This window comes from Ornithorhynchus anatinus, chromosome 6 (assembly GCF_004115215.2).
Source record: "Ornithorhynchus anatinus isolate Pmale09 chromosome 6, mOrnAna1.pri.v4, whole genome shotgun sequence".
Lineage (NCBI taxonomy): Eukaryota > Metazoa > Chordata > Mammalia > Monotremata > Ornithorhynchidae > Ornithorhynchus > Ornithorhynchus anatinus.
In genome coordinates this window covers 6333600-6360004 of record NC_041733.1, presented here as the reverse complement: position 1 = coordinate 6360004, position 26405 = coordinate 6333600, and the positions used below count along the sequence as shown (strand labels likewise).

The following is a 26405-nucleotide window of genomic DNA, read 5'->3' as shown; positions in this document are numbered from 1 at the left end:
TCACTGGGCCCTGAGATTCCATTAGAAGGAGTAGCGGAACTAGAGAGGAAGTGGTGGGTATTGAAAACGTTCTCACAGGGCACTCACTGGGTATATTGAGAGCGTACAATACTGGCTACTCCTTGAGGAATGCCTTTTGTCTGCAGCAGATGATGGCCATGGTGTCTTTTCTGTTCTTTCCCTCCTTTTCTCTTCTTCCATTCCCTCTGTGTCCCCTGACTTGCTCCCTGTCGGCCCCACAGCACTAATCTAAATATATGAAATGTATTTATACTAATGCCTGTTTCCCCCTCTAGACTGTAAGCTCGTTGCGGGGAGGGAACGTGTCTGTCATATTGTTACATTTTACTTTCCATGCCATTAGTACAGTGCTCTGCACATAGTGAGTGCTCAATAAATATGATCGACGGATCCAGAGAACAACTGTATTCTAATATAGAAAGGGATGAAATAACTAACAAAAATAAAATATAAAAGAAAAGTAAGAAGTGTTCATTTCTTCAGAAAGGTTTAGGTGCACTATCTAGTCATAGGCTGGAGGATAGTGGTGTCGCCCTTTCTGGTCACTTACATCCCTAGAAACCGATAATTATGGGAGAAAAACTGAGCAGCAGGCGTTTAATGGGTCTGTGGAGATCACCTGGGTTTGGAGTTTCATTGCTGATTGAATGTCCAACCACTTGTGCCTAACTTTTTAATTGCTCCTTTAGAAATCGACACACATCTTCTTGCCGGGAAGCTGAAAATAGAGCAGTGAAATACTCTCTGGCACTGAGGTAGGGTTCAAGATTTCTGGATGCCGTAATTGTAGTAGAAAGCTAATCACACAAGTATTTGTTTTCCTCCCCATCTTGGTAAAGGGGGAGAAAAAGAATCTCCCCAAATGCATAACCAAAATGAGTCAAGAAGCTATCTGAACAAAGAGTCAGAGGTCATGGGTTCAAATCCCAGCTCTGCCACTTGTCAGCTGTGTGACTGTGGGCAAGTCACTTCACTTCTCTGTGCCTCAGTCACCTCATCTGTAAAATGGGGATTAAGACTGTGAGCCCCATGTGGGACAACCTGATTCCCCTATGTCTACCCCAGTGCTTAGAACAGTGCTCTGCACATAGTAAGCGCTTAACAAATACCAACATTATTATGTGTCCTTCGGTCACAACTGTGATCATCCGAACCAGCCTCAGCTTCAGTTAGTTCCCTGGGTTGAGGGTTTATGCCCGACTGCAGAGTGGTGGTCTCCACAGCCCCCTCCATCCACACGACGTGGGGGCTTGTCTAAGTAGGATACGGCCAGGGTAGGGAGTAGACTGAACCGGTGACTATTTAATGCATGCTGTTGGATTATGACATCATCCAGGTTTCTACTAATCTCTCTGCATATAAGAAAAGAGAGAAGTGCTTCATTCTGAGTCCCCAGCAATGCTTTTTATTTTCTTAACAGTATTTAAGTGCTCACTGTGTGTCAAACCCTGTTCTAAGTGCTGGGGCAAGTACAGGACAATGAGGTCAGACACAACCCCTGTTCCTCTGAGACTCACGGACTAAGAAGGAAGGAGAGCAGGTATTGAATCCCCATTTTGCAGTCGAGAAAGCTGAGACACAGGGAATAATGATAATAAATGTGGTACTCGTTAAGTATTTACTATGTCCCAAGAAGTGTTCTAAGCGCTGGGGTAGATATAAGCTAATCTGGGTCGACACAGTCTCGGCCCCACAGGGGGCTCCCGCCCCTAATCCCCATTTTACAGATGAGGCTACTGAGGCCCTGAGAAGGTAACTGACTTGCCCAAGGTCACACAACAGAAATGTGGTGGAGCTGTGATCAGAATCCAGGTCCTTCTGACTCATGTCCCATCTACTAAGCCAAGCTGAGAAGTCAAGGGACTTGGCCAAGGTCATGCAGCAAGCAACGGTCAGAGCTGGAAATAGAACCCCCAGGTCGTCTGACTCCAAGGAAGGGGATCTTTCCACTAGGCCACGCTGCTTCTCCTCTGACTGGCTAACCAAAATCCCAGGCTTAGACAAGTAGAGCACGAGGCCCATGAGCAAACCAGGGCCCTCCTTGTCCCAAGATGCTCCTCTTCTACCTGGTGCAGCTCTTATGTTCCACATAATAATAATAATAATGATAATAATAATAATGTTGGTATTTGTTAAGCACTTACTATGTGCAGAACACTCTTCTAAGCGCTGGGGGAAATACAGGGTCATCAGGTTGTCCCACGTGAGGCTCACAGTCTTCATCCATTTTACAGATGAGGTAACTGAAGCCCAGGGAAGTAAAGTGACTTGCCCACAGTCACACAGCTGACAAGTGGCAGAGCCGGTATTCGAACCCATGACCTCTGACCCCCAAGCCCTGGCTCTTTCCACTGAGCCATGCTGCTTCTCAGAAGTGGGGCCATGGTTGAAACTTGCTCTTAGGGAGATAACAATAGCCTCCCCATCCCTGTGAAAAGTTGGTTGACTGTTGGCATAACAACAGTGTCCCTCACTGGGGTGTTGGCCATCAGACCCATGCAATGCCTTACTTCGGGGGAAACGAAAAAAAAAAAAAAAATGGGATTGGCCAGTAAGCAGGATTTAGGTCAGTTTTTAATTGGATCCATTTATTGAAGCCTTTACAGTATATCAGCAGTTACCAGCTGACCTTTGGGTTCATGGAAAAATTGGAAAAATGAAATCAGTCCTTAAAACATCTCATTGGAATGCACTGTTCTTAATATTTAGTGTTTAAAACTGACCCACAACAAGAAGTGATGACAAAGAAACTATTTTGTTTCCTGAGTGAAAATGAAAGGTCACTTAACAAATAGAAGGTAGTTGGATGGCCAATCACAACTCGACAAAGCTCCCAGTATGCATTTATAGACTCTGGAGAGAGTGCTTATATTAGAGTATAAGCTTATTCTGATCCAGGTTAAGCACCTTGTGGGAAGGGAATGTGTCCCTTGATTGTTTTGTACTCCCCAAGTGCTCAGTAGATAATGATAATAATAATAATAATAAGGTTGGTATTTGTTAAGTGCTTACTATGTACAGACCACTGTTCTAAGCACTGGGGTAGATACAGGGTAATCAGGTTGTCCCACATGAGGCTCACAGTCTTAATTCCCATTTTACAGATGAGGTAACTAAGGCACAGAGAAGTTAAGTGACTTGCCCACAGTCACACAGCTGACAAGTGGTGGAGCTGCAATTTGAACCCATGACCTCTGACTCCCAAGCCTGGGCTCTTTCCACTGAGCCACGCTGCTTCCACACCACACTTGGTGGGTACTTCATAAATACCATTCGTTCCATCTTAGCTTTCAGGTTTAGATTTGATGAACCACTTAACTCGCTTTAAATATCCAAAAACTCAGAATCAATAATTGAACCAATCAACGTTATTTACTGAGGACTTACTCTGTGTAGAACACTGTATTCAACACCTAGGACGGTATAGTACAACAGAATTAGTAGAGACATTCTCTGTCTACAATGAGTTTAGAGTCAGAACTTAAAATTTATAAAATACCAGCAATTATGTTTAGTCTATTAGGCCAAATTAATGACAGTGGAAAAGATCTTCCTCATTCTCATCCTCTTTCTGCTTGTGAGTATTATAGATGATGTGTGAAGCTCTGTGAGGAACTAAACGTGTCAAGACCAAATTCATGGGATGAGAATATGGGGTTTGGGAACAAACTCTGTGTGCCACATTCCTTATCAACTATATTTTAAATGGAATCTCAGCCATTCAGAAATGATTTGATTGCTTGGAATCTTTGCTGAAGCATTTTCAGAAGCAGTTTGAGGATATAGGTTACTGTAGAAAGATCTACAAATACACAGCACGCTAGGTAAATATGTGTGTGTGTGTGTGAGAGAGAGAGAGATAGTAAGAGTAGGAGAGTGAGAGAGAGAGACTATGGCTGTATAAATAGAAAATCTAATTGCTCCCAATGAGATTCTATGTTCTGCGTTCACTCACCCGAGCTATATATTCTAACAAAGGGTACAATAATTAAACAGCATTACTATTAAAGTGATGCTGAACAAAGCAGTCCTTTCTTTGGGTGTTCGCCTAATATGTTCCTTTGGTTTAGCATCAAGGATTTCATTTCAGGACCACGGTGTTTCAGTGGTAAATTACAGATATCCAGAAATGATGTTTATTGTACACTGTAAACTCCCTCTAGACTATGGGCAGGGAATGTTTCTACCTACTCTGTTATAGGATACACTCCCAAGCACTTAGTACAATGATCAGCACAAGTGCTCAATAAATACCACTGGTAATGGTGAAAATGATTTATTCGATTGCATTTAAGCTAATTAAGAAGAATCCTTAAAAGCAGTTTGGAATCTTCTAGGAGAAAGGATTCCATATTGGGAGTCAGTGAAACATCTGGAGAATCAATCAGGTTTCTTGAAATGACCCAATTTGAATAAAAATCTAATCCAGCAATGAAATTTCACAAAATAGGTAGTCCCATACAAGGATTAGGCTGGACTCATAATTATGATGGTAGTTATTCAAGTGATTACTTTATGTCAAACCCTGTGCTAAGCACTGGGGTAGATAAAATATAGCAGATTGGACATGGTCCTTGTCCCACGTGGAGCCCACAATCTAAATCATCTGCTAGTTTATTCAGGCAGGTCTAGATTATTGTAAGGCAGCCCATGGCAATTTTGGAAAACATTCAAATGCCCCATTTTGGGACATCCCAGCTAATCTGCTGAGTCCGCCTTGCCCCAAATTTATCTGAAATGTTCAGACATCTACACTGAGGCTGAAATATGCTGAGTCTCTGCTCTTTTACTGGGGCCCAGTGTTATGGGACTTGTAGTAGGGAACCTGCCAAAGTTTCGGATACCTTTACCCCTCTCCCTAGTGACCAAAGAAGGGAAGGAAAGTACAAACATTGGCCCTCCTCACCACTGGATTCAAGGCTCTCAATCTGCTCTCTCCTTATTATCCTCACTCCTCCCCAACTCCAACCCAATCCACACACTTCGCTCCACTAACACCGACACCTTCACTGCACGTCGATCTTGTCTCAGCTGTAAACGACCTCTTGGCCATGTCCTCCCTCCTGCCTGGAACTCCCTCCCCTACATATCTGACAGATCTACCACTTTCCCCATTTTCCAAGTTGTATCTCACAGACACCACTTTCCCCATTTTCCAAGTCCTACTAAAATCCTATCTCCTCCAGGAATCATTCTGGACCAAATTTAATTCCTCTCCACCCTCCTTTCCCTCCTTACTGACTCTCCCATGCACTTAAGTCCCTCTTGCTGAGCACCCAGATACTTCCTCCACCCCCCAAAGTATATAAGGTATACATTCTTATACCTGTCATTATAATGTTTGTCTCCTCCCCCTAGACTGTAAACTCTTTGAAAGCAGAGATCTCTGTTCATTACTATTACAGTACTTAAGGACTTATTTTGTGTCAAGTGCCATAATAAGTGCTTGGGTAAATATAAGGTCAACAGATTAGACTAAGTCCCTGTCCCATATGGGACTCATAGATTAAGTAAGAAGTAGGATTTAATCACCATTTTACATATGAAGAAGCCAAGGCAGAGAGAAGTGACTTACCCAGGTCATGTAGCAGATAAGTGGCAGAGCCGAAATAAGAACCCAGATCCTTGACACCCAAGCCCATGCTCTTTACACTAGGCTTCCTACCAACTATATTGTACATGCCCGAGCACTTAATACAGTGATTTAAGGATGGATTAAATTTAAAGGAAGCAAGGGTCGCTCAGCCTATATGCTGAACGCACCAATGGTCATGACGTGCTCGCTTTGGGCTCTTAGAGACTTGGCTGACAAACGGAGTTGGTCCCGTCAAGCCTGGCCCAGCGCTGGGACAAAGACTTTATTTTATCTCATTAATTTCCATCTACCCCCAGAGCTTACTTACACAGTCTTGTCTTATGCTGTCGAGTCATCTCCGACTTAGAGCGACTCCAAGGACACATCCCACCCAAATGCCCCACCTTCATCCTGCAGTCATTCTGGTAGTGCATCCATAGAGTTTTCTTGGTAAAAATACAGTAAATTGATAATACTGGTAAAAGTACCTTGTCTTCTTCGGCGCAGTAAATTTGAGTCTCCGCCCTCGTCTCTCTCCCATGCCGCTTCTGCCCAGCACAGGTGAGTTTTGATTTATAGCAGATGGCCTTCCACTCGCTAGCCGTTTCCCAAGCCAGGAATGGAATGAGTAGGCCTCTGCTAGGCTCCCCTTCCTGTAGTCAAGACTGGTAGAGGACTGGAAACTCTCCAGGTGTGATCCTGAGAGGGGGTTACTTATATAATGCTTGCCACATAATAAGTTCTTAATAAATACTAAGATGGTTATGTGTCTCGCCCAGGTTAATAACATTATTATTAGTATTATTATGTACCATCGAGTTGTTTCTGATTCATAGCGACTCTAAGGATACAATTTCTCCAGAATGTCCCGTCCTCGCCATAACCCGCCACTTTTCTAACGGTTCTTCCGTTATCGTTGTTATGGTCTCTATCCATCTTGCTGCTGGTATGTCCCTTCCACGTTTTCCCTGGACTTTGCTTAGTACTAGTGTCTTCTCCAGAGAATTAGTCCTCCTGATTGTGTATGCAAAATATGCTAATCTAAATCGAGTCGTTTGGCCTTCCAAAGATCCCTTTGGATTAATTTGCTCTAAAGTCCATGTTTTTTTGTCTTTCGGGCAGTCCTCGGTATTCACAACAGCCTTCTCCAACACCACATTTCAAGAGTCTATGTTCTTTCTATTCTGTTTTTTCACTGTCCAGCTGTCGGATTCATACGTTGTCACCGGAAACATCATAGACTTGACAATTTGTATTTCTGTGGCAACTATATTGGCAGAAAATGTATCTTAATTGTCGCAATGTACTCTCCCAAGTGTTAGTACAGTGCTCTGCACCCAGCAAGTGCTCAATAAATATGATTGAATGAATCAATTAATATTATGTCATTATGCTTTCCCTTCAGTGAAATAAAGCAATACTGGATTATCAGTTAGAAATGTTTAACAGGCCAGTCTTTAAAAATCACCGTACATACATACGCACAGATGGGCACACATATTCTTGTCAATAAATAAAGGATTTTTCATCTCTGATTGGGGACATAGCCATGAACATTTTGACAAAGAACTTCAATTTTGCTTCTTCAACCAAGAAAAAAAAAATAATTTCAGGAAACTCTACCACAGGGCCAATTTGGGGTTAATTTTCCATCTCTCAAAGCAGTTTTATGTATTCTATTTCCCGATTTGCTCCATGTATAACTGGAGCTTCTGGAGGGGGCTGAGAGAGAAAGAATATGAATGACACAATATCTCTTGATCTACAGCATTCTCTCTAAACTGCAGATCACTGCTACAAGGACTTTCATGCATGCCTAACACCATCTTCATTAGATAATTACTCATTATAAATCAGGACAAGCTGAAATCTGATCATGTCTTCAGCATTCCAGATGGGAAGCAGCTTTTTCTCCTAACCTCAAGACAAAATACTTGAAAACAAATATCGTTGATCAAAATTTTACTTTTTATGAACCGATGTGAATATTGGGGGCAAAGTGTCTGTTTACCTCAGAGTGACTTGCTATAAATCACAATAAACCACATTCTGATGAATTCTCTTGGTGTAGTGTTTTACAGCAAAGAATGTGGTATTTTGCCAACACCAGTTCAGTGTACTCTTGTTAGATTAGGCAAAGGATCATAGTAGAGCAGTGAAAGCAGACTAACTCAACCCTAACTCCCTCCCAAAGTAATCCTCATTTTACCTCCATAGGTGCACTTGGTGTGTGGAAAATTTAGACAGTTTACTGCCTGCCTCGCCCCATGCGTAGCCGATAAGCATTAGCTCCAGTTGAAGCACTTAGTACAGGTCTCCGTACATGATAGGCACTCAATAAATGTCACTGGTGATGAGTTGAAGAACCTCTACCTACCTAACCAGTCGGTCAGGCAGTTGAACGTGTTTACTGAGTGCTTACTGTGTGCAGAGTGCTGTACTAAGACACATCCCCTGCCCACAATGAGCTTACAGTCTAGAAGGAGCTCTTTGAGGGAGCCTTTCTCCCATCTACTCCCTGGCTCTCTCACCCATGACGGCATATGCACCTGGGACCAATCCCCGGACAACCCTGGTCCATTCCATTTTTGCATTGAGCACATAGACTTTGGAAGAGAAAAAAACTCATTTTCTCCCCACCCACTCCCATTCAAGTGGACCTAGCAGTACTTCCCGCAAACACACAAGGGGACAGAATTAAGTTCAATAACAAACCTTCTACTGATAGAGCATTTTCACTTTCTGATGCACTTTCACACCTAAACCTCCTTTGTCTTCACTTATGCAATGCGGCATTATCTGGGAGATGCAGATATTACTGGGAGATGCCAATATAATAATAATAATAATAATAATAATAATGTTGGCATTTGTTAAGCGCTTACTGTGTGCAGAGGACTGTTCTAAGCGCTGGGATAGGCACAGGGGAATCAGGTTGTCCCACGTGGGGCTCATAGTCTTCATCCCCATTTTAGAGATGAGGTAACTGAGGTCCAGAGAAGTAAAGTGACTTGCCCACAGTCACACAGGTGACAAGTGGCAGAGCCGGGATTAGAACCCATGACCTCTGACTCCCAAGCCCAGGTTCTCCTCACCCCTGAAAAAAAAAAAAAATGATTCAAAAAGTGGGGCAGAAGCTATTAAAGCCCATTCCAGTCCTCTATGAAAATGTCACTGTGCAGGGCCCAGTAGTTTTGCTGGAATGTACATAAATGTTTTACAAGGAACTTGAGAAGCTTTGAAATTGGCTCAAAAAGAGATGATTTTTCTTTCTCCTCTCCAACAGTGACTTTTTTAGAGGCATCTCACTACATCCCCCTCTTGATTAGGAACAGTGTCAAAGGTAAATCAAGAGGGATGAACAGAACATTCCTGAAGGCTATCATCTCGAGTATTCATATGTTAACAGTAATTCAAATATCATGCTCCCAAAAGCACATTACAATGGTAAATGAAAGCCCTTAGCAAAACTGGGTAAACGTTACACAGTATCACTAGATGGTGTTTCTGTTTTTCATATATTTACAGAAAAATGTGTCTTCGACTTGGCCTCTCCCAGTGAACCGCGAAAACCTGTCTCTTGAATGAAAAAACGGGTCAACGATGTCTTTCCTATTTATTCCTTGCCATGACTAATGCATTAGATTCACCTGCCGAAGCAACACCTGCTATTTTGGAAAATATTTGAATTTTGCTCATAACAGGAAATAGACTTGGCCTTCAACCAGATTTAAACTTCGCCAGTGTTTCTCTGTGTTCCGGGAAGCTCCCACTAGACTGTAAGGCCACTGTGAACAGGGAAAGTGTCTATCACTGCTCTTAGAGTATTCCCTCCCAAGGGCTCTGCACAATAATGATAATATATGGCATTTGTTCAGTGTTTACTATGTGCCAGGCACTGTTCTCAGCCCTGGTGTGGATACAAGGTATTCTGGTTGGACACATTTCCTATCCCACACAGAGCTCACAATCTTAATCCTCATTTTATGGGTGAGGGGACTGAGGTCCAGAGAAGTGGACTTGCACAAGGTCACACAGAAGACAAGTGGTGGAGACAGGATTAGAGCCCAGGTTCTTCTGACTCCCAGGCTGGGGCTCTATCCACTAGGCCACATCATTTCCCATAAGCAGAAGCAGCATAGCTCAGTGCAAAGAGCCCGGGCTTGGGAATCAGAGGACATGGGTTCTAATCCGGGCTCCGCCACTTGTCAGCTGGGTGACTTTGGGCAAGTCGCTTCACTTCTCTGGGCCTCAGTGACCTCGTCTGTAAAATAGGGATGAAGACCGTGAGCCCCCCGTGGAACAACCTGATTACCCATGTCAACCCCAGTGCTTAGAACAGTGCTTTGCACATAGTAAACACTTAATAAATGCCACTATTATTATTCCCCCGAGTAGACTGTAAGCCCGTCGATGGGCAGGGATTGTCCCTGCTACTGAACTGTACATTCCAAGCACTTAGTACAGTGCTCTGCACATAGTAAGTGCTCAATAAATACTACTGTATGAATGAATAAGCAATCATTGAATAGGATTGAATGATTGAGGGCATTAACAGGACAGCTGTTAAGTTCCTTCAACTGGTATGCACCTGCCCTTTCACCTTTAAACTTAGGTTTTTCTGATCCAATACAAGGATTAGTAAAAGTAATTGCACTGATGGAGAATTCCCTGTATATTAGATTCCCGACAGATACAGTAGAAAAAAGTGACATATTTCCAGACCACAAGGAGCTTATGCTCCTGTTGGGGAAGACAAATATTAAAAAAATAAATAAATAAATAAATTCACAACTGCGTTGCTTAACATAGATAACAGAGAATGCATGCATACACATCTCTCCCCCTTTCTAGACTGTAAGCCTGATGTGGGCAGGAATTCTCTCTCTTTATTGCTGCATTGTACTTTCCAAGCGCTCAGTACAGTGCTCTGCACATAGTGAGACTGTAAGCCCGTCCAAGGGCAGGGACTGTCTCTATCTGTTACCAATTTGTACATTCCAAGCACTTAGTACAGTGCTCTGTACATGGTAAGTACTCAATAAATACTATTGAATAAATACTATTGAAGGATTGAATGAATGCTAGCGGAGAAAGTTGGAAACAAGAAGTGCTGAAGTTGGCTGTGGTGGGAAATCAATTCAGGGGAAGTTTTTTTTATGGTATTTGTTAAGTTTTTTATGGTATTTATTTTTTGTCAAATACTATTCTAAATCGTGGGATAGATAGAAGTGAATTAGGGTGGACAGAGTCCCTTTCCCACATGGGGCTCACTGTCTTGCTTGGAGGCAGTGGGATTTTAGAAGAGCAGCGGGGAAAGTGCATACTCTAGGTGCTGGGCCCTGTGGGAGATTCAGGATAATCAAATCCGACACAAAACTCCATCATCCTCTATGCTGACTCATTTTAGCATATGAAGACGATTAGCCTGTTTCCGTTTCATTTGCGTATAACTGAAGATGTGTCCTCTACATTCATCTCAATATTCTTCAATCTCCCTTCCTCTTCAGTTATAAAGATAACCCCTCTCGAAAGAGCTCTGTATCGTATAAATCTGATTTTCTCTAATCAAGGAGATGACACATTCTCTAGAATTACACGTCTTCTACTTCCAGCGTACATCCCGGGGCTGGCTACGGTGTGTCCGCACGTGGCGGCTGTTCAGTAAATACTACTGATTGATCGGTTGCTTGCTTAGATTTTTCCAAGGTTGTAACTCCAGTGATCTATAATAATCTGAGATTTAAGCACATCCCAGTGGTTGGACAAGAAGCAGCCATTTCTTCTCCTACATGGAATCTGGCAAGCTACCAACCACAGGAGATGAGTTTACATCTGCCTACAATTTCCCTGAACATCTTTATTCAGAAAGCATCACACACTGAAATCACAGGCTTTCCTTCATTTCATAGCCATAAAATTTCAGGCACATGAACCCTTAAAATTAGCAAAAGAAAGGGAAAGGGAAGAAAATGAGAATAATAAAACAGGAGACAAGAACATGCAATCAGTCATTAACTTCACTATTTTCAAACTAAACTAGGACATATTAGCAAGTGGTGAGATAAAGAAAGAAATAAAGCTTACACATAATCAGCAGTTACCCAGTTAAAGTTCCTATCATAGAAAATATACATCCTGAATTACTGAACGAATACAGTTTCTTCAAACTATTAGGCCTTTAGCAACAGCGTATTTCTGTTTATGTTTCTATGTGCCATATCGACAACAGTGTCTTTCCAACACATGCAAAATCAGTCGGATTAAATCGTTCAATGATTCCTTCTTCCTAAATTACAAATTAAACTGATTTTTTTTTTTTCTATCTTCTAAATTCCCTCTGACTTCCCAGCTGATTTTGGCTGCCTTAACAGACCTGAGACAACACAAGGGACAATGTCCTGGAAATACTCAGCTCCGGAGAAGTTCTGAATCAAACGTTATTTGTCAGGTGGGTTTAGGGTGGACCATAATGCCTTGGTGCACAGACAAAGCGTTTGCTGATTTAGATAGTTCACAACACAGACAAGATTCGGCTGTTCAAATAGCAACATCTGCCCCATCGTATTGATTCATAGTTTAGAAATTACTAGCTCTTTGAGAGGCGTGCCTGGTTATTATTTGAAAATAACACACACACCACGCTAAAAAGACAAGTCTATGCCTTTTGAATTGCCCAGGTGGTGGATAAATGGAATGGATTTTTTCCTCCACAGAGGTAACAATGAAGATTTTTTTGGGGTGTTTGTTTTTTTCCTGTTTTGTTTTTGAACACATAGCAGTTCTTAATGATCCAGGTTTCCTTCACTGCCTTAAGACATTCCATGGTTGTAAGGGAAGAGAAAGGAGGGGGAAAAGTTGGGGAAATAAAGAAATAGAAGAGAAGGAGAACACAGGGGCTGGAATTACTGCTTATATGGACTTAAAAGTCTCCTTGTGTTTTGAGAAAGAATAGTCTTTTTTAAAAAACAAACAAACAAACAAAAAAACTGCTGGCATTCTACTTACCTCTGGGGTAGATACAACCTAATCAGATTGGACACAATCCATGTCCCAAGTGGGTCTCTCAGTCATAATCCCATTTTACAGAAAAGGTAACAGACACAGAGGAGTGAAAGGATTTGTCCAAGGTCACGTGAAAAACGTGGCAGAAAGGGGAATTGGCCTGCAATCAAAGCTTGACTCATTTCTTTTGGACATAAAGAAAACCTTCCTGACCATCATAGTACTTCCCCAGTGGGATAAGGCTCCTAAGAAAGCCAATGAATCCCCATCTCTGGAGATCTTTTAGAACAAAGTTAACATCCATCCTGGAGTGTTCAGTGGAATATCTGCTTAGGGACAAGTACACTGTTTTGCACGCAGCAAGTGCTCAATAAATATAACTGACTGAATGAATAGACCTTATGTTTTCTCAAGGTTCTGTAAAACACTAATAATAATTATGGCATTTGTTAAGTGCTTAGTATTTTTCAAGCAATGTGCTAAGCACTTGGGTAGATGCAAGTTAATCAGGTTGGACACAGCCCCTGTCCTACATGGGACTCACAGTCTAAGTAGGAGGGAGTGGGACTGAATTCCCATTCTACAGATGAGGTAACTGAGGCACAGAGAAATGAAGTGACTTGACCAAAGTCTCACAGCAGATAGGTGGCTGAGACAGGATTAGAATCCAGGGTCTCTGACTCCCAGACCTGTCTCTTTCTACTAGGCTATGCTGCTTCTAGGATTTTATAATTCTGTAATGCAATCAGTTTTCAGATCTGGGAGAATGCAGAGTTGGTGAAATTATTATTTTTTTTTATCCAAACTGGATCATCTAACTTCAGTCAAATTTTGGATGGAATTAGGAGCATGTGCCTTTAAAATGAAACATGTGCACGTGCGCACACACACACGTGTATGTACATGTATAAATACACAAATACACGTGTGAGTCTGAGTATGTGTGCACACACTCACATCCGTATACACAAACCCCCACACATCGACATGGACAGACACACACACTTTAGAAACCCTTAGCCAAACTTACATTTAGGACTCTAAGGACAGATAGAAATTTAGTATGCTTGTGGGAGCATAAAACCTAAGAGTATTCTCAGTTTGGAATTGCATTTGGGAAATCATTTAGTTAATCATCTAGTCTTTATTGCTTTCATAATTGTAATGCATTTAAAATATTTATGTTTTAAACAACTGCATGTCTTAAAGCAGTATATTTTTATTTAAAAAGCATTTTTATGAAGGTTTTTATTACATAAGTAGAAACTCAGGCCATTTGAAAAAAGCACTTCAGTTCCCTTATATTTTCAAAATAGGGACAAAGGAATGCATGTCTAAATATATGATTAAAGTTGAATACAACAGATCCAGTTCATAGAATCCTCTACAGATTTTTCTTGTGACATGAGGTAGGAACTTCAGATTCAGAAGTATGTGAAAAGCCATAATCAAAGCCCTATAACTTTATCACCATGTTTTTTGCTTTGTTTGGCTTTGCTTTTTTCATTCATTCATTCATCCATTCATTAGTATTTATTGAGCGCTTACTATGAGCAGAACAGTGTACTAAGCGCTTGGAATGTACACTTCGGCAACAGATAGAGACAATCCCTGCCCAATGACGGGCTTAGTTGAAGAAGATGTTCAGTATAGAGTCATATTTGGATTAGATGGTTGACTGGAGAGAGAGAACATATAATGCTGTATCAAAGATACTTGCTGGCTGAATAACAATAAAACTGCTCTATTTAGCACAGTGTTAGATTTCCAGGTCTGGACCACTCATTCATCCGTTCATTTATTCATTCAATAGTATTTATTGAGCCCTTACTATGTGCCGAGCACTATACTAAGCGCTTGGAATGTACAGTTTGGCAACAGATAGAGACAATCCCTGCCCAATAACAGGCTCACAGTCTAAACAGGGGAGGCAGCATCTGTAGCTTGAAATGTAATTTTAGTTCTCTTCTTGCGGTGATTTCTAAAATGTATAGTCTTAATCAGTTCTTAGCATGGGGAGTGATAGGTTCACTGGAATGATTTCTGATTACAGTTTTCTGGGAAAAATGAAATCACTCACAAAAATGTCATATCTAAGAGCTACTTTTCTCGATACTCTCATATACAATTCTAGGAAATGGAAAATTGGGGCAGAAATCAAAATCAAGATGGAGGTTGAAGATCAAAGGCAAATCCAAAATTCCAGATTTCTGTCGTGACTTTTTCCCGTCATCCCCCGCCTCCTTTCACAAAGTCCCACGAAAGGCCAGTTTCCCATCTCGCGTCCTTTCGGGTCCTGTGGTTGGACAATGAATCTAACTAAATATAGCACAGTTGTTGGAAAACCCATCATCACAAGCTTAATTGAGCACTGCAGGAACGCTGCTCCTGAAGGTGCTCTATTTACAAGGAGACAGGAAACCCTGACCCGTTATCTGTATCCCCATTGCTCTTCCTTTAGAAGGGGAGGTTCAATCTTTGGTTTTTCCAAATGCAGATGTCCTTCCTTCCTATAGCGGCCTACAACCGATAAACTATAGGAGCTGGCAGAAGCGAACTGAAACTGAGGATGATTGGCCTCTCTTAATTAATGCAGTCAGTTAAGAAGTGTTGGGTTTGGGCGGGAAGGAGGGGGATCTGTTCATTTCAATTATACCAATAATTTTAATGCAGATGAAATTCCATTAGAAGTGAATAGCACACGGGATTTGATAATGCCTCGATTATAGTTCCTTCCTAATTAAGAATATATTTGATATTAAAAATCGCATGACTTGTTGCTGAAATTGTCCTTCTTTCAGACTTCAGTCTCTTTTGTTTCCAGCTGTTGAGTGGGTTTTGTCTTTTCCAATTTGTTAGACTTTTGAAATCCCATGAATGAAATGTACTCATCCACAATTCTAGCTTCCAAAGTCTGAATTACATCATTTTTGTACTGGAACCTATCATCATCAAATTTTCCCTTTTGATTGTTTTGGATTTCAGAAAAAAAAAAGTCTTTTAGTCATAAAATTAATGCTAAAAGGACAGGGGGTGGGGGGTGTCTAGACTCGAGGAGAAGGCGGAATCTAGACTCTGATGGGGAACATTTTGTTTAGGTTGTAGCTAACGTCTGGGGAATTTTAAAGTTTCCTGTATGTGAATAAAATGGAATGTTCTTTTGACCTTTTGAATAGCCCCTGTTCTCCTTTATCAGTTCAGCTTCAAGACGCGGATATGGAACGGGAAACATTAGCACTGTAATAATTATAATATTTCTAACTGGGCAAACTAGGTGTTACAGAAAATTAACCATGAAAGTATATAATTTAATGGACACAGTTAACTGGACACAGAGGGTGACAGATTAATGGACAACCAAGGTAAGGAGGAAGTTTTTTCTGCATTCATGTTTCAAGGACACTTGTGATTGAAACGCTTAGCATATGTCACCAAAATCCTAGGAAAAGCGCTTTAGATTTCCCATCAACACACATTTAGTCCACATGGGATGAATCCCCAAGTACCTAGTCTATCAGCCTTTAGCACTTATGACTTTATTTTTCTTCCTTTGTTGCATGTTAATCAATCGTCAAGTTGCTCATTGTCTTATTTCTCTCTATATATTCCGATGCTTGATTCTCCTAATAGAATGTGGTCAGGGACTTCATCTCAACTTTCCTAAGCAATGCACCCAGTGGCTGCTCAATCCAGCTACTATCAGGTACCAGAGGACCAGGGTTCTAATCCTGGCTCTGTCACTTGTCTGCTGTTTGACCTTGGGTGAGTCACTTTACCTCTCTGGAACTCAGTTACCTTATCTGTAAAATGGGGATAAAGACTGAGCCCCATGTGGGACCGGGACTGTGATCAACCTGATTAGCTTGCATCTACCCTGCGTGTAATACGGTGCCCGGCATATGCTAAATGCTTAAGAAATACCAGATAAAAATAAATAAATATTACCTTATCCTGGCCCTACTCTATCAAGAACACACAGGTTTCATGTCAGAAGGAAAAAGGCAGCCAGAAAGGCCAAGGGTCTGTTGTCTTAGCACGTCAGACAGTGGTTAAAAAAGAAGAGGGGAGGATTGAACAGGCACGTTACGATTCTTTGAATTTGGCCTCTGGTGATGATCAAAACTTTCGCAAGTGTAGAGCAGGCAATTTTCTGGCAAAGTTTAAATTCTTTAGGATTTTATAAACTACAGGGTATGCTAGAAAAAGTATCACTCCCCCCCAATTACTTTTAGTAATTGATGTCCTAGTTACCACCGAGATAAAGAAATGTGTGAAGATTACATTTGAGATAGATTTTTAAATGTATATTAGAAAATCAGCCCCTATCCCAGACATCTTGGGATATATATAAAATGCTTCAGAAAAGGACTTTCGAAGCAAAACCCATAATTGTTTCACACTACCCATACCGTTAATAGCATTATACTTCTTTGGCTTCGCTGTAGCCCATTGACGCAAAACCTTGTTAGGGATAAAGCTGATAAAATGAAAGTGGTTAGGCAAGATCATGACCCACTACAGTAAGGACAAAGTTGCTAGAATTATTGAGTAAAACAGAAATTCTTCGACTCAGGGAAACACCGCTGTTTCCATCCCAAGGTCTCTGGGAATCTTCAACGTTCAATAAAAATGTAAATGAATGAACCGCACGATCCCGGTTAAGACAGATTCCCTACAGTTATTCATTATTTAACGATTCCCATGATATGTTTAGTAAAATGTTTTATTGTTAGGGCAAATAATTCTGAGGATTATGTATTAACCTCGAAATGTTAATGCCATCACTTTGAATCAATTCCTTCAATGTTTGGAATTCCTAAGATATTGTGGAAGAGAAATAAAGGATCATAACCCATAGCCAATGCTAATATTACAACGGGCCCGAAATGTCGCCTCTTGCACGACTGATTATATTGGCTTGCAAGTGAGCATAAAAGGAATGAGTAGCCAAGACACTATTTTCTTATGTTCAAAGATGAGTGAGACTAGAGAGTAAGATAAAATAAGCAGAAGAAAGACAGAAGAAGGTCATAAAATGAATCGCCTCACGGCTCATAAATAATAGAAATATAAATGTCATACGAACTTTATTTTATGGTGTAGGTGGCCTAATAAAAATTTAGAAGCAAAGAAAGGCTTATTGTCTAGAGAAGGCCACCTATTCTCTGTCACCGAAGGTAGTTATTCAAGCCCGCTGCCATGCCAGACCTTATGACATGAGCTTTCAATTGGTGGCGTCTGCCAAACCCCCAGCCCTTGTCATTTTCAAACGGGCCAGACAAGATAAGGGATTGCTTTACTCAGAGAAGCCTGCTTCTCCGTGATAAACCTCTATTTAATCCTCACTAGATTTGAGAAACCAACGATACACTCGTCTTCATGGCTGTCACCAGAATGGAACTCAATGCTGTCAAGTTCCCAATATCAGAGATCTATTTTCCATTTTGATCCGTGCCCTTTGTGACCCTTGGGGTCATCTCTCGTATCAGCGGCCGGCGCCCTCATAAGAACGGGTCATCTGAATGAGAATCCATTTTCTTTCCCAGCTCTGAAGACCTTAGGGACTGCAGATGGGACAGCTCATCACAGAGAATGAGATCAAAGGAAGGGAAGGAGATTTGCTTTCCCCCATTTCCATATAATGATGTATGTTAAAAACTTTCATAAACCTCCGGTGGAAGAAGAAAGATGGGCTTTTCCAAAAGCATGTCAGCTTAAGTGATAACATGAATACACATCACAGCCCATCTGCCACTAAATCACTGTTTATGGCTGCCAAGGCTCATTTATTATACAAACGACCAGAAAGTGAATCTTCTTTCCCAGGTAATGGCAGATATCTGAACTCTTGGGTGGATCTATTCCTTCTAATCTATTTATATCCAGAGTGTTCTTGTGCGTGGTTATTTATATATCACATCGGGGACTAAACAAACAGGTATTCACTGGCACAATATTAATGACTGTAATGTTCTGGTTTATCCCTGTATGTATCACATTGAAAAATGAAAACGGTTTTGATTTTCTTCTTAGCTAAAAATACTCCCCTGATTGTATTTGAAAGAGAATTCCGAGAGGGATGAGAAGGAGATTGTTTTGTATTTTTTTGTTTGTTTTTTCTTAAACAGGGAATATATGGAAGACATTCTTTTAGAATTATTTCAGTGATAACATTTTTTAGCACTTGGTACAGTCAAGTACTGATGAGGATGATGATGACAAGGAGGACTTTTTTCCTCAAGAATCTGATTAATTGATTTTGCATGAGGCCCACTATCAAATACACAGTACTTAGAGTTGTTTTGCTTACCATTTTTCTAAAGATTCTCACTCTTATTATCCAATAAATCATCCAGTTAAGAAGAAAACATACAACAGCTTTTGTTAACGTTTGAGCCTTCCCAAAATGCATAGCTATGAAAGGAAGGCCTAGAGCTGCCTGGGAATTAAACTTCAGAAACTGACATAGCATTTCTCCCTAGAGATAATAGTGATAATAATAATAATTGTAGTTTTTGTTAAGCACTTACTATGTCCTGAGCACCATACTAATCACTCAGATGGATGCAATGTAAGGAGATCAGACATAGTCCCTGTCTCACATGGAGTTCATAAGATTTTTTTTTTTTTTTAAATTATAAATAAGACAAAGCCTAGAATGCACAGGGGCTCTCAAGGAATTATGTGATTTAGTCCACATCCGGGATGAAGACAGAGACAGAGCACTGTACTACGCTCTCAGAAAAGTATGATACAACAGACTTGTGGATGAACAACTACATCTGTCCACAAGGAGCTGGCAATCTATGGGGGAAGATAGACATTAAAGTAAATTACAGAGAGGGGAAAGAGTAGAGTAAAATAACATTTACAGAAGTGCTGGAGTATCAAAGTTTTAAGGGATACATAACCAATTTCACTGACAATGCAGAGGCGAGGGAGAAAAAGAGAAATAAAGGACTTAATCTGGAAAGAAGACTTGGAGATGTGATTTTTTTAGGAGGATTTTGAAGGTGGGGAGTGTGGTGGACATGCAGAGGAAGGGAGTTCCAGGCCCAAGGGAGGGCCTGGGCAAGGGGTCAGTGGTGGGTTAAACCAACGAGTGCTTAGTATAGTGCTCTGCTCACGCTAAGTGCTCAGTAAGTACGATCAAATGAATAATTAACATTGGGAGGCAGAAAGTAGGTTGTTGGAGGTTGTTGGAGAGCATGTGGGTTGGACTGAAGTAGAGAATCAGCAAGGTTGGGTAGGAGGGAGAGATGTTCGAGTGACTTAAAGCTGATGGTAAGGAAGTATATAGTGAGTCAGAAGGACTTGAGTTCTAGTCCTGGCTCTGCCACTTGTCTGCTGAGACACCTTGGGCAAGTTACTTAACTTCTCTGTCCTTCAGTTACTTCATCTGTAAAATGGGAATTAAGACGGTGAGCCCGATGTGGGACAGGGGCTGGGTCCAACCCAATTTGCTTGTATCCATCCCAGAATCTAGGGCAGTGTCTGGCAAATAGAAAATGCTTAACAAATACTACACTATTACTGTTATTATTTTTAGTTCTGTTTAATGCAGAGATGGATGGTCCACCACTGGAGACACAGGGACTGAAGAGTCTTTTTTTTTTTTTTTTTGAAAAATAGTCTGGGCAGCAGAGAGAGGTATGGATTTGAGAGGGGTGAGATTGGATGTATGGAGGTGAGTGAAGAGTCAAGGCAGGAAATAATGAGTGCATGGATCAGCACGGGAGCAATTTGGATTGAGCGGAATGGGTGGATTCTAGAGATTTTTGCGAAAGCAGAACTGACAGGATTTGGTGACAGATTGAATGAATATAAGGGTTAAATTAGAGAGAGGAGTTGAGGACAACACCAAGATTATGAGCTTCTGAGACAGGGAGGGTAGTGGTGAGGTCTCCCTGATTTTATTACCCTGAAAGTCATGAAGATTCTCCTAGGCAGCCATCATGTCTCATGCTTCTCTTTTACTTTCCCAAGTACTTAATAAAGTCTATTGCACCCTGTGGGAGCTCAATAAGTACCACCAGCACTACCATTGCTAAGCAGCAGGGCATAGGGGATAGAGCAAAGGCCTGGGAGTCAGCAGGTCATGAGTTCTAATCCTGTTCGGCCAATTGTCTGTGGTGTGGCCTGGGGCGAGTCACTTCACTGCTCTGTACCTCAGTTCTCTCACCTGTCAAATGGGGATTAAGACTGTTAGCCCCATGCAGGACAGGGATGGCATCCAAGCCTATTTGCTTGAATTCATTCATTCATGTATTTGAAAACCTGTGGGTCACCTCATTTGATGTCTCAAATTGCTTCTGAATCATAAGGTCTGGAACTCGTGATCTGCTCTACAATCATGACCTGAGAGTAAAATATTTTCCTTGAGAATCTTGACATTCTTTTACAATTGTACAATTAATTATTCTGATTACCTTATTTGTAAGTGTTTTTTAAGGCAATATTCCTCATTAAAACAGACTCTCCTTGGTGTCAGGGAACATATCTCAGAATTCTACTGTACTTCCTGCAGTGTTTAGTATAATGCATTGTACCTAACGGACAATCAGTGAGGACCATTTCTACCACGCTATCATGCTTTGAAAATTGGTTGTGAAAATATCTGTAGGATAATGATTTTTCTTCAATAACCTGAACCCCAGATCCTCTAAAATATGAACACTAGAGAGAGAAAGATACATAACTAAGCTAGCTCAGAAGGACCTGTGTATTCAAAAGAGAAGGCTCAATTCAGAAACTTTGATCCTCACCAGTTTCCCACCTTTCAAATCCAAGCTCCCACTAGAAGCAGCGTGGCTCAGTGGAAAGAGCCTGGGCTTGGGAGTCAGAGGTCATGGGTTTGACTCCCAGCTCTGCCACTTGTCAGCTGGGTGACTGTGGGCAATCACTTAACTTCTCTGTGCCTCATTTCCCTCATCTATAAAATGGGGAGGAAGACCGTGAGCCTCATGTGGGACAATCTGATGACACTGTATCTCCTCCAGCGCTCAGAACAGTGCTCTGCGCATAGTAAGCGCTTAACAAATACCAAGATTATTATTATTACTAATGGCCGCTCTCATGCTTCATGGGAAAGGGACTGTGATAACAATCCCAGGAGAGTATCAAAAGGTTGGAATTTCTCCGACACACAGAACGCTAGTACGCGATCCTATTCTCCTACCTTCATCCCAACTAATTATATTAAAGGTAGAATATCAATCAAATTGGACTCTCTAGGAAAGATTAATTACTTCATTCCTCTGAGGATTAATTATTAGTGTACTACCACAGGGCTTTGCTAGTCTAATAGAGAGGAAGGCAGAGAGAATGACAGACAGACCGACAGATGTGGGAATGTGGGAACCAGCCCTGAGATTTATCATCTTTAAATTACTAATGACAAAACTCCCTTTTTGTCCTAAAATACCATTTTTGATTCATTTTAACTGCTACAGCAACTTGATCATGCCTCCATGACACAGAGACCTAGTTCTGCCTTGCATTACAAAAGTCCATCTGGAAACTAAAGGAAAACAAGTAGGAACCATACCAAACTTTTTGAATGACTGTTAAATACTGTTTCCCATCAGGGTTTCCTTACATTTATTTTCATATGCCACACTCTCCGCTAATTATAACCTTTTTAGATAGGATGGCGTCCAGTGGGAAATGACTCCATACAATGAAACTGCTTTTAAAAAATTTAGTATAGCAGTTTGAAAAATGCAGCCCCCTTTATTCGGACTGTTAATGAGGAGAACAGGATTAAAATTGAAGCGAGATTCATTCAGTCATATTTATTGAGCCTTTACTGTGGGCAGAGCACTGTACTAAGCACTTATACTGTGTTATCTGTAGCAGAGAGCTGGCTGACAGGGGGAAAGCACTGTGGTCTCGTGCAAAGAACACAGACCTGGGATTCAGAGGGCCTAGTGTCTCATCCCAGCTCTGACACCTGTCTGCTGTGTGACCCTGGGCCAGTCATTTACCTTCTCTGTGCCTCTGTTACCTCATCTAAATGGGAATTTAGAAGGTAAGTCCCATGTGGACCATTAATTATGTCCAATCTGATTAGCTTATATCTACCCCAGAATTTAGCACTGTACCTAGCTTATAGTAAGTGCTTTATAAATCCCATAATTATTAGTATTACACATAAGCATGGCTCAGTGGAAAGAGGCCGGGTTTGGGAGTCAGAGGTCATGGGTTTGAATTCCGGCTCTGACAATTATCAGCTGAGTGAATGTGGGCAAGTCGCTTAAATTCTCTGTGCCTCAGTTCCCTCATCTGTAAAATGGGGATTAACTGTGAGCCTCACTTGGCACAACCTGATTATCCTGTGTCTACCCCAGCAATTAGAACAGTGTTCTGCACATAGTAAGCGCTTAACAAATACCAACATTATTATCATTATCATTATTATATTCTCATTTCCTCAAGGTACGCGTCGCTTGGAAATCTAACCATCCGTGCGCTCTCGGTGAGGTGTGATCTTTTTAAGGTGCTTAGATGCTCCGTATCAGTGAGGCTTTCTCTGATTTCATTGTTCTGTCAGATTTTCCTGGAAATGTCTAAGGCCTAACTAGTCCTGTATTTGAGGGAGACAGGCCAAATGTCTCAATAGGTGTGGCGGGCGGGGAAAGCCAGACTGCCGTCTGCATGTTTCAGTCTGACACTCAAACCATTTTACTACTTCAGCTGTCAACACCTATAATGTAAACTCTTTGTGGGAAGAAAATGTGCCTGCCAACTCCATTGTACTGTAGCCTCCCAAGTGCTTTCTCAACTAAGCCCTCATTTCCTCTTCTCTCTCTCCCTTCTGCATCACTCTTGCATGTGGATTTGTAGCCTTTATTCAACCCATCCTCAGCCCTGTAGTACTTATGTACATCTTCCTAATTTATCAATTAATCAATCAATTGTATTTATTTTGTGCTTACTGTGTGCAGAACACTTGAGCAGATAAGATATGACATAGCTGCTTCGCTGCTAAGAATGAGAAGCCTGAGAGAGAAGGAGAAGTAGAGAAGCAGTGTTGCCTAATGGAAAGAACCTGGGCCTGTGAGGCAGAGGACCTGGGTTCTTATCCTGACTCTTCCACTTGCCTGCTGTGTGACCTTGGATAAATCATTTAATTTCTCTAGGCCTCAGGTACTTTATCTGTAAAATAGGGATTAAGACTGTGAGCACTATGTGGGGCAGGGACTGTGTCCAACTCGATTATCTTGAAGCTACCCCAGCATTTAGTACAGTGCCTGGCACGTAGTAGATACTCAACAAAAATCATTTTAAAAAAAATGAACTTCATTATAATGTCTGCCTTCCCATCTGACCTGTAAGCTCCTTGAGGAGCTTGTACTTGTTCTGCACATAGTAAGGACTCAGTAAATGCCACAGATTGATACTGGTGCCAACATTTAATTCTGAGAGCAGGAGAAGGGAAAAGGGGTAAGGGCATTAGTGGGGTTGATCTGGGTGGGGAAAGATGACAAACTATAAAGAGTTCGCTGACCTGAAAGCTGCCATTTTGTCTTTTCATGGGGGCGCTAAACTCCCAAGTCTTGTCAGGGACTTGATGAGCAAAGTTGGGGAATCAGCTTGAATATCTACAGAAGGCATCAACTCTATGACCTTAAAAATTATAATAATAAAAATAATGATAATAGTAATTGTTAAACCCTTACTATATGTCAGGCACTGTTCTAAGCACTGGGGTGGAAACAAGATAATTGTGTTGAACAAAGTCCCTGTCAAGTAGAGGGCTCTGTTTTCATTCCCATATTGCAGATGAGGGAACTGAGGCACAGAGAAGTGAAGCGACTCAGCCAAGATCATACAGCAGACAAGTGACAGAGGTGGGATTAAAAACCATAACCTTCTGTCTCCCAGCCCATGCTCTATCCTCTAGGCCATGCTGCTTCTCTTGCACCTATCGGCACCCTCTGAACCATTATTTTGAAAAAAAGCTCCATTCCCCAAAAGTTTACCTTGATGAAAGCCATGCATCCATTAGTGGTCAAGTGATTTTAATGATTTGGTGCAAAAATGTGAGGATACGATGTTCAGTAAACCTTTTACTGCAATACATTACTGCTGATCACATGTACTGATATTGACATACTTCTACATCTCTGAATTAGTGTTCAGTGTCATCCCTTGAAAGTTAAGTAGAACGATGGGTAGTGTGACCAGTATGTAGATGGACAGAGTGTTCAAGAGAATTGGGTAATGTCATTTACAAAGTTTCTCTGTCCTTTAAAAAATGATATTTTCTACTAATGGAAACCTTTTCTTCTCCATCTCAATAAACATAAACTTTGTTTATTTTATGGTACTTATTAAACCCTTACTATGTGTCAAACACTGTTCTAAGCAATGGGGTAGGTCGGATGCAGTCCCGCTCCCGCATTGGGTTCACAGTCTTAAGTCTGAGGGAGAAAAGGGATTGAATTTCCATTTCACAGTTAAAGAAACTGAGGCACAGAGAAATTAAGTGGCTGGCCTAAGGTCACACAGCTAGCAATTGGCAGAACAATTGGCAGAGAAGATAATAGAACCCAGGTCCTCTGATTCCCAAGCCCACATTCTTTCCACGAGGCCAAGCTGTTTCCCCATAAATGTAGGAAAATGTTTATACCTCAGGGAGAAACTACCCATTAGTAGTAAACTGAATTGGAAAAGTTTGACAAGACCAGTAAAGGACTTCAAATCGTGGATTGCCAGATTTTTATTTTAACTCTGTATCGGAATTAACAAAATAATTAGCCGAGCCTGCCAGGCTCCTCTGATAACCCCTACCATCAATTTAAAGAGAAGGCAGATTGTCACCTAAATTTGTGCGCTCTGGCACTCGAGAGAGACTCTTCCTGCCCCATAAACTATTTCAAGCCATTCATTAGCAAGAAAGGAAACAGATTGAAAGTGTAATACATTTCAAAATATGAAAAACGGCAGCAGCATAAATTAGTTCTATTTCTTAAGCACAGCATTAACTTCCCCTAACAGTTTACATGTCTATTTGGGGTAGTATTGACTAACACTGCAAAGTTTACTGACACCTGCTTCATATCACAATGCATTTCTTGAATGCTATTTTCGAGTCTTAGACCTCCTTATACATCAGTTTTGGCACCAGAGATAATGTTACAGCGGTTTCTGAAGCAAGTTCTCTTCCCTGATGTTTTCTCTGATTTCAAGATATCTAGTTTCCTGAGGCAATTGCAGGGAGACTGGAAGAGGGAGAGGGAAGATTTTTGTTTGATTTTAAATTCCATATTGTCAACCAATCATGTTTATGGAGCACTTACTGTGGGCGGAGCACCGGACTAGGCCCTTGGGAGAGTACAGTATAACAAACACATTCCCTGCTCTGAAATCAAGCCAACAAAGATTCAGGTAACTTCTAAAATCTGGCGTTTCAGACTGAAAAACACAAAAAATGTCCCACTCACTATTCTTCATACCTCTAGGTGTGTTGGCTACTTAGGTCCTTCCTGAAGTCATCTTACAGGTAACCCCTCTCCTTGTCTTTCTCCCTTTGCTAATTAATTCACCTTCTAATTATTTCCATCATCACTAACCCCCCAGTGGTTTATAAGTAATCCAGACAGCAAGGCAGAGGCAGAGAGTGAGGGCATATAGAGGAGTGTGGGGATGTGAAGAGGTGCCAGGGATGGGGAGGTAAGGAAAGGGGAGAAAGAGGAAAAAGAACTGGGCGAGGTGGGCAGAGAGGGGAGAAAGATAGAAGGAAGAAGTCAGCAGAGACTTATTAATGACTGGAATCAGTCCAATTCTACAGATCTGACAT

General features: G+C 41.3%; 1 protein-coding gene and 1 non-coding gene across 4 annotated transcripts in view; both read right to left on the bottom strand.

The window, feature by feature from the left end:
* PCDH11X (protocadherin 11 X-linked) overlaps positions 1-26405 on the bottom strand; it is a 1108633-nt gene that overhangs the window by 259633 nt on the left and 822595 nt on the right. The gene's annotated exons all lie outside the window — the stretch shown is intronic.
* LOC114813039 lies at positions 6168-6305 on the bottom strand. Its single transcript, XR_003760650.1, has one exon. It is a non-coding gene; the product is annotated as a small nucleolar RNA SNORA7 (small nucleolar RNA).